Genomic DNA, 12,188 nt, shown 5'->3' on the forward strand with positions numbered 1-12,188 from the left:
AGCTACCTTGTTCTGTGCTGCCCTACAATAGTATCAAGCACCTCCCATAGTATGATACTATGATACTACCATAGTATCAGGCAGCCATGTGAACTGGCCAAGACCAATATGGCTTGAAGCTTTTCAAATGCACTGTCCATCATGCATACACAATAGCAGACAAGCTACTGAACTGAAGAACTATATCCAAATTTAAGGATTGGAACCAAGACAATTTATCCACTCCAGTTCAGGAGCACACAGTAAACACAATGCAAAACATTACACCCATCACATGGATTACCACCATCATGAAGAACATAAGAGCCCTGCTGGATCAGACCAAGGGTCCATCCAGTCCAGCATTCTGTTCACACAGTGGCCAACCAGCTGTCGACCAGGAACCCACAAGCGCGGCATGAGCACAACAGCACCCCCCCATGTTCCCCAGCAACTGGTGTACATAAGCTCATTTCCTCTGGTACTGGAGGTAGCACATAGCCATCAAGACTAGTAGCCACTGATAGCCTGGAATTTGTCTAACCCCCTTTTAAAGCTATCCAAATTGGTGGCCATCACTACATCCTGTGGTAGCGAATTCCATAGTTTAACTACGGACCAAAAATTGGTCTTGTTTACTTGAAAATATGTAAACTGCTCTGGGAGCCATTTTGGTTGAGGAGCAGCATATTTATTTATTAATTTATTTTATTTATTAATTAAATTTCTTAATCACCCATCTGGCCGGTCACCCAGCCACTCTGGGTGATGTACAATGGCACAATTTAAAACAGTAAAATTATACATTAAAACATTATTTAAAAATACCCTAACCCACCCCAAATGCCTACCTGAATAAACAAGTTTTCAGTGCATGGCAGAAGCTCATTAAAGAGGGGGCATGGCGGAGTTCCCTAGAGAGGGAGTTCCACAGAGTGGAGGCCAGCACAGGGAAGGCCCTCTCCCTTGTCCTCAGCAGCCTAGCTGTCCTGGCTGATGGGACAGAGAGAAGGCAATCCAAGGCTGATCTTATTAAGCGGCCTACCTGGTGTTGCTGGAGATGCTCCTTGAGAGACTGGGCCAGAACCATATAGGGTTTTAAAGGTCAAAACCAACACCTTGGATTTGGCCTGGAAAGCAACTGGTAACCAGTGCAACTCCTTCAGCACCGGAGTGATGTGATCATGCCGGTGGCTGCCTTTAATCAGGCGAGCCGCTGCGTTCTGCACCAGCTGCAGCTTCCAAACCATCTTCAAGGGTAACCCCACGTAGAGTGCATTACAGTAGTCTAGGTGAGAGGAGACCAGGGCATGTACTACTGATGGGAGAAGATGGTTGGGAAGGTACGGGCGCAGCCGCCGTATCAGATGGAGTCAGTACAACGCTGTCCGGCTCACGGCTGACACCTCAGCCTCCATGGACAGATGGGAGTCTAAAATGACCCCCAGGCTGCGGACCTGGTCTTTCAAGGATAGCCATACCCCATTCAACACCATGTCAACATCCCCCAACCTACTCTTGTCTCCCACCGAAAGTAACTCGGTCTCGTAAGGGTTCAGCTTCAGCTTATTCCTCCTCATCCAGCCACTCACCGTCTCCAGACATTTAGACAGGGATTCCATGGCCAACCCTGGTGAAGATTTGAATGAGAGGTAGAGCTGCATGTCATCTGCATATTGATGACACCACACCCCAAACATCCTGATGATAGCCCCCAGCGGTTTCACATAGATGTTAAATGGCATCTGGGAGAGGATGGAACCCTGTGGCACCCATGAGCAGCCACAGGTCTGAAACCTCTTCTCCCAGTGCTACCCTCTGGTACCTGCTGGGGAGGAAGGACTGAAACCACCGCAATACAATGTCTCCAATGCCCATCCCCTCCAGGCAGTCCAGGAGGATACCATGGTCAACAGTATCAAAAGCTGCTGAGAGGTCGAGCAGAACAAGGAAGGAGCATTCACCCCTATCCAAAGCCCTCCTCATATCATCCACCAAAGTGACCAAGGCCGTTTCTGTCCCATGCCCAGGCATGAAGCTAGATTGAAATGGATCTAGATAATCAGCTTCTTCCAAGTGTGCCTCCAACTTAGGGATGTCCGAGAATTCTTCCACAGACTCCATTCAAAAGAATCTGGCCTCTGGAGTCCATGGCGGAATGGGTCTACCTACCTCTGGCTCCTGCCGGACCCATGCAGAGCTGGATCCTCCTCGCCGGCCGGCTCCATACAGCAACCGATACGGCCGCCATTGCCGTGCCGTATTGCTGAGCACTCACTGCAGGAAGGGATCCGGATGCAAATGGCATCCACTACGTCATTTGCGTCCCTGTTTTTTCACACGATAGGCTATGCAAATATCTATGTAAATACAAATGCGTAGCCTATCGCATGAAAAAACAGGGACGCAAATGATGTAGTGGATGCCATTTGTGTCCCTGTCTTTTCATGCTATAGGCTGCGCAAATATCTATGTAAATACAAATGCATAACCTATCATATGAAAAAAAATCCTGCTGATCGCATGTGCCCATAGACTTATACGCCAAATAGAGCGGTGAATCTTGTGTATAAGCCTATGGACACATAGACTTATACGCAAGATTCATGACTCTATTTGCATGTAAGTCTATGGGCACATCCTCCCGATCGCCTTTTTTTTTAGAGACTTTTTTTTAAAGGCAATTGGCAGGGACAGGGAGGAGGCGAGCTGCTCTGGCTGGAAGAAGTAGCCGAGTGCTGTTCCGCCTCCAGTCTTCCTGGAGCAGAGATAAGTGGTCCTGATCCTCTGCGGATTCCTGATGCTGGATTCCAAAGAATCTGGCCTCATTTGAATCTGCAGCAGATTTCTCTGACATCCCTAACTGGCAGGGTGGAAGAGAATCGATGGGGTCATAAGTGCCCTGTTGGATTCTGCCCAATGAAACCTCTTGAATGGATTCAGTGTGTATGTTGCAACATTTTGGCCTAAAGAGCATGCAGAGTGGCATGCGTTCATATGCATGTCTGCTCAGAAGTAAGTCCCACTGAGTTCAATGGGACTTATCCCCAGGAACGTTTCATAGGATCACAGCCTTAATCAATTAATCTCAGTTAAGGCAGGAGGGGAGGATTCCCTTCTGAGAGGGATGGAGGGAGGGTACATGCAATCCCACGGCATGGTCCTGATTCTTAAATACATATGAGAAAAGTAAAAATAATATGAGGTAGCAATCAAGTAGCATTTTTCAGTGTTCAAAACACACCACATACATAGTCTTGTAATTTTTACAACAACCCTTTAAAGTTGGCCAGCATTATTAACCCCTATTGCAGACGGTGGCTGCAAGGGCAGGGGTGGGGGTTGTTGAGGAAGTTGAGCCAGCCACTTCCTGGTTCATCAGTCAGTCTCTCAGCACTGCTTTAGTCTCTTAGCAGTGCTCTTTGAAACTGCTTTATAAATAATATGACATACAAAGGAGATTTTTTTATCAATGGATTTTCATATTCATGAAGTATCAAAAAAGCCATGTCTTGTTTTTGGAGCGTTGATTGTAAACAGTTGTGTCTGAATGAAGATCATTTAAGAAGGGATGAAGAAATGAAGAATATTTGTTTCAAAGGCTCTTCTTTCTATCACATACACACAGGCCAGAGTGCAAATGGCAAGGAGAAATACATTATGGCAACCAGGTCTAGTTTTTTCTTAGACAAATAGTACCATTTTTGGTGTTAATGGCTTTTCATTCATTTTATGGCATACCCAACACTCATAAGTGGCTTGAAAAGTGAGATATAGTGTTAGCATTCTGCATTAGAAATGTGGTCATGGGGGAACTGCCTGGGTCACTCCAGGGATCGGTAATTGGATACAGAACCTTTCACCTTTAGGTCACAGGTTAGGGTTTGTCACAGGTCAGCCATGCCTGGAAGTTGTTACCATGTGACAGCTGTTCAATGGCCTATGTGAAACAAGGTGGTTGTCTCAGCTCATTTCCTAGTTAGCAGGTGTCTCTATCATAGAGCAGGCCAGACTTGAGGGGTGATAATGCAATACCATTGGTGGCTAAAGAAGGAGTTGCTGTTAGGTTACAAAGGGCAAAGCCACAGCTTGTAGTTCGAAGCAGCGATGGATTTCTCTGTATTAATGGAAGGATGAAACATGGGAACTATGAGGCCAGCTTTTCAGCTGGAGTACATCACCATATAGCTTTGTTCCCTACTGTGGTATAAAGCCAATTAATAGCTCCTGGGGATCTGGACAAGGGTTTCCATTTCCAGGCAAGAAAGAAAGGCTATTTTAAAATGAGTGGGAAATATTTTGATCCAGTTCATAATTTCTGATTTGACAGTGGCCTCATTTGGAACTATCTGACATTGTCTCAAGATGGTTATATACCCTTAAATATATCATTATACTTATAGCTTTTCAGTCTTAATGGAGTCAATGCATGACGTTCCAACAAGTTTTAAAATGCTCTGTGCATTTTATGGTATCTGACTTTATAATTAAGAAATCAGAAAGTTCAAAATGATCTTGGACTGGCCAATATAAAAGAATTTATATTACAATATTGCAAATTATATGATATATACATTATAAATTATATTTATAATGTTTCAATGTGTAACAATACAATTCAGTTTATAATATAAATGAATAAAAACAACATAATCATAAAACACTGGGTTGGATCCAGATTTATATTATGCTGGATCAACTGTGCTGGCGGAAGTGGACTTCCCTACTCCCTCTCCCTGGCAGCCCCACGGCAACAATTAAAAGCCATTTCAGACATTCATCCTTTTCTGAGTAGACAGAAGTGCTCTTATGAATGCATGGAGATCTTCTACCTGGAATGGCCACCTCCATCAATTCAGTGGAGAGAATCTGCATGCACAAATATCAGCTCGGATCAGCTCTCTCTTTGAAATGAATGGTTATCTCAGTGGGCATAAGACAAGTTCCATGTGTGCATTTATGAGCATCACAAGAAGAAGCATTAGCTGGTTCATTTTCTAATTTTGGACTCAAGATGATGTTTTAATTTAAAATTAGTTCATTGATCCTAATGAGAGAAACAATAATTCTGGAGGGACCATAAAACAACTAAAAATCTGCCAAACCTGGAATAAAATATAAGGATAAATTGCTTGTTATACAACTACATTAAACTTGTTTATTAGCTCTAATGCTGAACAATTTGCTGGCTCTAGGATTTTTCAGTTACCGTGAGGGAGAGGATGAGGGAGGCGGTTCACTTTCATTTGCATTCTTGATCCCTGCTGCTCTGTTTATAGCACTGATGCTATTCATACAGTCTTTGCAATATTAATTTTTAATTTATGGTGCTCATTAGGAGACATTTAAAGCAGAACAATTATCATTTATCTTGATATATTATTTACTAAGGCTTGCTGTCATGGTTAGGGACTTATGATTAGTGGGAGGGGAATTAAAAAGAAAAACTCCAAAAGGTGCTAGATGGAAGGAATCATAGCTAAGATCACATATTGTCACAACCCAAGGCCTGAAGTTCTGATGGCAGGATAATATTAATGAAACTCACTCTAGGCCACTGACTCATCAATTATTCACATCGCCACATTCCTCATCCTTTATTCCCATTTTCCTTCAGCATAGATGTTTTTCTAAATATATATATTTAAAATCCAGAATATATATTTAGAATATATTATATATATTCTGGATTTGTATGTAGACGTACATTCATCGGCATTCCTCTTGTAACATATTGTTGCTAAAGGATACGGTATCCGAACAGGTAATTGTAAAAGACCCAAGAACTGGAATCACAAAACCTTTGATGTTTGCCTTTCACACTCAATAAACATCTTGGGAGCTCTGAAATTTGGTTCATCCTTCAGCTCTCAAATTCGAGCTGAGAAATTATATACAATTTAATAAAGCACCCTTCTAGTACACATGGACCACTCCAAGTGGCTTACAACAATTTTAAACCACAATATTATATATAATCAATAAAAATACAATTAAAATACATGTTCTAAACAGGCTTCTCTATGAATCAGGGATGTTACTGAAGTTTGTTGGTGGGGAAAACATGTTATGGTAATTATTTCTTTGAAAGGAAGAAACCCCTTATAATAAATGCCAAATTTCCTGTGGGGGGTGGGGTGTGTGTGTGTGTGGAGAGACTAAGGATAGATCTGTGCTGAAAACATTTATCTTTATGCTAGTCAGTGTGTCCTCCAAAGAATCCTGGAAATTGTAGTTTGGTGAGGGTGCATTGCAAGCGGAGATGGGTCAAAGAAGACACAGACAACAAGGCTTGGGTTGAAAATTGGGCCACATTTATTGAAAATATCTGCAAAGGGGTACCTAGGACGGGCACCTGACTGTGTCACCGGCTAGCTGGCACTTCTTGGGTGAAAACACACCCAGCCTGAGGGGTGGCGTCAATCTCACCGCCCCTCCGGACTGCCCCTTCTGGGGGAGGTAGACCTAGGGATGTATGAAAGTCACCTTTTCGCAGCTTTGCTTTGCAGTGGGGGGGAGGCGCTTCGCTTCTCCCCCCGAAATTCAGGCCGGGGGGGAGGCGCCCTGCCTCGCCCGGCCAAAATTCAGGCCGGGGGGGCGCCCCGCCTCGCCCACCCGAAATTCAGGCCGGGGAGACGCACCCCGTCTCCCCGGCCGCGAAAGAAAAAGTGTAAAAAAAACAACAACAACACCCCCGTGATAGGCTATGTAACGATTAACGTAGCCTATCACGGCTAGATTTCCAAACGCAGCCGTGATAGGCTACGTAAATCGTTACTTAGCCTATCACGGGTGACTGAAAAAAAAATCACGTATGCAAATGGCGGCACCCATGGGCACCGCCATTTGCGTTCCTTATTTGGGCCTGGGTCGTCTACGTAAAAACGCGTTGCCCTTATTTTCGCCGTAGTCTACGTAAATCTTTACGTAGACTACCCGGGCCCAAATAAGGAACGCAAATGGCGGCGCCCATGGGCGCCGCCATTTGCGTACGCGCTTTTTTTCCCCCCAAAGTCAACCGTGATAGGCTACGTAACGATTTACGTAGCCTATCACAGCTGACTTTGGAAATCTAGCCGTGATAGGCTTCGTAAATCGTTACGTAGCCTATCACGTGTGTGTGTGGATTTTTTTTTTACATTTACTTTTTTATTTCGCGGCCGGGGAGATGGGGCGTTTCTCCCCGGCCTGAATTTTGGCCGGGCGAGGCAGGGCGCCTCCCCCCCGGCCTGAATTTCGGCCGGGCGAGGCGGGGCGCCTCCCCCCCGGCCTGAACTTTGGGGGGAGAAACCCGTGGCGGAACGGCCTCCCACCCCCTGCCAATTCGCGGAATCCCCCCGTGACGAAGCTTACCTGGGGCAGATGCGGAGGTGGCGGCGGCTCCGGCGGTGGCTCCAGCAGCGACAGCTGGTGTCTTGGCCGGCTGCTGCAGCCACAAATGGCGGCCATCGTAGCGGCCCCATTTGTGTCCTTCCAGGCTGCCGTGATAGTCGACGTAAGTATTACGTATTACATGATAGGCTACGTAGCGGCCACCGTTTCCATAGCTGCCTTTAATGTGATAGGCTACGTAAATACTTACGTAGCCTATCACGGCAAAGAGCAGGGACGCAAATGGCGTAGCGGCCGCTGTTTGCGCCCCTGCTCTTTGCCGTGATAGGCTACATAAATACTTACGTAGCCTATCACGGCAGCCTGGAAGGACGTAAATGGCGGCCACTACGATGGCTGCCATTTGTGGCCGCAGCAGCCCAGCTGTGGCCAGAACTCCGGCCGCGGCTGACCCTGGCCGGTGGCTCTGCGGACCTGCCATGGAGCGGAGCTGGCCAGGGAAGATTCCAGGGGGAGGGACGGAGCGCCTCCCCTTCACCGCGGATGCCCCAGCATGGAACCAGGTAGATGTTTTGTACATCCCTAGTCCTGAGGGAGGTGAGAACATTGTGTGAGGGTATCCAATTCGATCCCTGAGAATGTTAAAGTAACCAGTGGGCCCTCTGTCTTTTCATGGGCCAAAGGGACACCTAGGTCAGAGGAAAGGGATGCAAATGCACAGATCAAGTCAGAGTATTGACAGCTGCTGCTAGGCCCGGCAAAAAGGAAATCGTCTAAATAATGGACCACATTCTGAGAGCCCGACCTATCCCTTATGGCCCATTCCAGAAAGGTGCTGAACCTCTCAAACATTGTGCAAGAGATGGAGCATCCCATGGGGAAGGCACAGTTGATGTAAAACTTATCCTCGAAACAGAATCCTAATAAATCAAAGTCCGCTGGGTAGGGATGTATGAAAGTCACTTACCTTTTCGTGGATTATGTTGATGCTGGGGGGGAGGCGTTCTGTCCCTCCTTCCGGAATCCTGGCCAGGGGGGGAGGCGCTCCGTTTCTCCCCCCCGAAATTCTGGCTGGCTGGCTGTGCTCCGCAGCGATTCTGCGGAGCCGCTGGCCGGCTCCGTCAGCAGCCGAGCATCCGGCTGCTGGCTAGCAGGGACGCAAATGGCGGTGGCTGTAGCCGCCGCCGTTTGCATCCCTGCAGTCAGCCATGATAGGCTACGTAAATGTTTATGTAGCCTATCACGGCTGATTTTAAAAAAAACAACAACAACGCACGTACGCAAATGGTGGCAGCCATGGCTGCCGCCATTTGCGTTCCTTATTTTGACACGTCTTAGTCTACGTAAACATTTATGTAGACTAAGACAGCAAAAATAAGGGGAACGCAAATAGCGTAGACTAAGATTTATGTAGGCTAAAATGGTGAATCAAAAAGGGATGCAAATAGCGCCCGCTACGCTATTTGCATTCCCCTTTATTTTCACTGTCATAGTCTACGTAAATATTTACGTAGATTCAGACTGCCAAAAATAAGGAACACAAATGGTGGCGGCCATAGCCGCCGCCATTTGCGTACACGTTCCCCCCCCCCCAGAGCCCTCTGCGGCAGGAAATCTGGCTGCGGATGGCTCTGGCCTGGCTGGGCCTGGCCGGCTGCTCCGCGGAGCTGCCGCGGAGCACAGCCGCCTGTGGAGGATTCTGAGGGGGAGGAACGGATGACCTCCCCCTCCATCAAGGATTCCGGGGAGAGGGACGGAACGCCTCCCCCCCCACCATCAACATAATCCGCGGAAAGGTAAGTGACCTTCGTACATCCCTAGCCGCAGCCAGGTAGGCTCTGTTTTGCAGTGCTTTTGCGGGGTAGAGAGGCGGGGGGCTCTGTTCCGCCATGGATTCCGGGGGTCCGAATTCACTGGAATTTGGCCCCCCTGGGATCTGTAGTGGAATTCTCTAATATCCCTACCTTATGGCGGTTCTTTTCCTTGTCACTGGATTTGGGCTCCCAAAATAACAGGGAAAAGGCATCTGTAAATTCCCCCCCAAAATCTTTTCCTTGGTGGCTACCATCAGGTGAAAGCCAATAGGCGAAGAAGTAGCCCCAGTGGGCATGGCTCCCCTACCAAGGTTAGCTTATGGATCTGTTATTGCTATCTGCGATGTTGACAGAGCAGGCGGAGGCGGGGCAAGGGATCCTGAGTCAATCTGGCAGGTCCCTGCCAGACGCTAGCACAAGCAAAGTTAAGCGGCTGGGACTGCTGTCTTCTGCAGTAACTGGTGGGGGAGGGGCAGAGTGCCAGGCCCCACTGAAGGAGGGGGACCACCCGCAAGAGTAAATAAACTGGGGGGTGCGACTGATGCCCCTGGCTGAGCCACACTAGCTGCAGAGGCAGAGGTGACTGGAGACATTGTAGGCGGAGGGAAGGGCCATCCCTGAGGGGTGAACCAAGGCATTCAACCCCACGGCCCGGTAGGTCCCCCGCCTGGCCATGTGAAGTGAGGTGTAGAGGCCGTCTCACCTGAACCTAAGGTAGCCTTGTTCTGATCCCCTGCCAGCAATGTGGATGGTGTTGCTTGCGTCACTGGGGAGAGAGATGCCTCAGGAGGGTGAACTGCCTCCGGCAGTGGTGTGCCACCAAGGTGAGCTGGCGAGGATGAGGTGGAGGTAGGGATGTATGAAAGTCACTTACCTGTTCGCGGATTATATTGATGGTGGGGGGGCGTTCCGTCCCTCCCCCCAGAATCCTTGCCGGGGGGAGAGGCACTCCGTTCCTCCCCCCAGAATTCTCTGAGGCCAGCTGTGGATTTCTAGCCACGGAGGGCTCTGGGTAAAAAAACACACAAAAAAAGTGTACGCAAATGGCGGCAGCTACGGTTGCCGCCATTTGCGTTCCTTATATTTGCCCTCTTAATCTACGTAAATATTTACGTAGACTATGACGGCGAAAATGCAAATAGCGTAGCAGGCGCTATTTGCGTCCCTTTTTGATTAGCCGTTTTAGCCTACGTAAATCTTTACGTAGGCTAAAACGGGGAATCAAAAAGGGACGGAAATAGCGCCTGCTAAGCTATTTGCGTTCCCCTTGATTTTCGCCGTCATAGTGTATGTAAATATTTACGTAGATTAAGAGGGCAAAAATAAGGAACGCAAATGGCGGCAGCCGTAGCCGCCGCCATTTGAGTACACTTTTTTTTTTTTAACCCACCCAGCCATGATAGGCTACGTAAAGATTTACGTAGCCTATCATGTCGTGTTTTTTTTAAAAAAACCTAGTCATGATAGGCTACGTAAATCTTTACGTAGCCTATCACATCTTTCTTTCTTTCTTTCTTTCTTTCTTTCTTTCTTTCTTTCTTTCTTTTTCTTTTTTTTTACCAGAGTGGAAGACTGGCCGCTGCCGCCGGAGCCGCCGCCGGAGCTGCCGCCGCCCGGAAGATCTGCCCCAGGTGAGTCTCGTCCCGGGGGGGATCTGCGGGGGGGCGGGAGGGTGGCAGGCCATTCTGCCATGGAGTTCGGGGGAATGCCAGAGCATTTGGTCTCACTGTGATACATGGTGGAATTCTCTGCCATCCCTCGGTGGAGGCTTCAAGGGTGTCCAGGCATGCTGAAATAGAAAGCAACAGTGAGTGTTGCGTCTGCTGTTGCGTCTGTTTAGGCTGGACTGCCGTGGTTTTGCTGGGCCCGGCAGGGGGAGGGGGTGGATCCCAGAGGAATGTTCAGCAGCTTCCAGGCGTGAAAGGATTGAAGCCAAGACTGGGCCTGCCTCATCCTCAGAGTCGGGCCTATTCTGTGGCCTTTTTGCGGGAGGCCAAGGAGCTTTACCCTTTCCTTTCCTGCCACCCTGGCCCTTCTTGGGAGGCATGGTATAGACAGAGAAAGGACAGGAAAAAGGATGGAGGTGGAGGCTTAGGCTGAGAGTCAGAGACTGACCCAAAGCCACCCAGCGTGGGCAAATGGCCAAGCAAAAAAAGGGGGTGGGGGAGACCAGGACCCGGATCCCCTGGTCCCAGTGTAATGCTCTAACCACTACACCACACTAACTCTAGTGGTTGAACTGGAGCCCTGGCGAAGGCAGGCCGGAGGAGGAGGCCTCAGAGGCCTGTAAGCCTAACTGGGGCACCGGCCAGTAACGGACGTCCCCTGGGAAGATCCAAACCTATGGGCCTATGGCCCGGGAGAAACTGGCCCCTGGTGAATGGCCCAATGAAGGCCCAGAAGGGAGCGTTAGGGGGCAGCACCTTTGTTGAAAGCATGAACTCGCTTCAGAGTGAGCCCCACAGCTCCTCCGCCATCAGAAGGACGTGCACTCAAGGAGCCATTGGCAGCCTCAGCAGCGGCCTCAGGCCAAACGGCGGATACGAGAGAGGCGTGTGCAGTGCTGTTGCCTGTAGGGACCGCTGCCGTCCTACAGCAGCGAAGCGCAGCCACTGCTGCTGGCAGGAGACCAGCAGGGCTGTGCACCATGTCCCACCGCAGCGGGAGAGCTAGTGGCGGTGTGAGAGAGACGAGGGGTGCGTGCGCTGCCGAAGTGAGCGCCGGCGCCCCTGGAGGCGTGGTGAGCGCTGGCGGCTGCAAGGACAGGCGAGTCGGTGAGCGCTGAGTCCAACGCATCCTGAGCAGGCAGAGGCGCAGAAGGGGCCCGAAAGGGTGGATCCCGGGCAGGTCGCTTCTTCAGCGCTGAGGAGGTAGGAGAGGCAAAGTCATAATCGCAGGTGAAGTTGTCAGCGGTCATTCTCTCTTTCGCTCAGAGCCGCATGAGCGAGAGAGCTTTGGTTGGGAGGGGGGCAGAGCTCAAGGCAACTCTGCCTGCCCCTCCCTGCTCGGTGGTGCCACTGGGGGTGCCCAATGACATGCAGCCACGTCCTCTCTCCCCAACGG

This window comes from Heloderma suspectum, chromosome 1 (assembly GCF_057233095.1).
Source record: "Heloderma suspectum isolate Gila_16-S chromosome 1, 16-S_ref, whole genome shotgun sequence".
NCBI lineage: Eukaryota > Metazoa > Chordata > Lepidosauria > Squamata > Helodermatidae > Heloderma > Heloderma suspectum.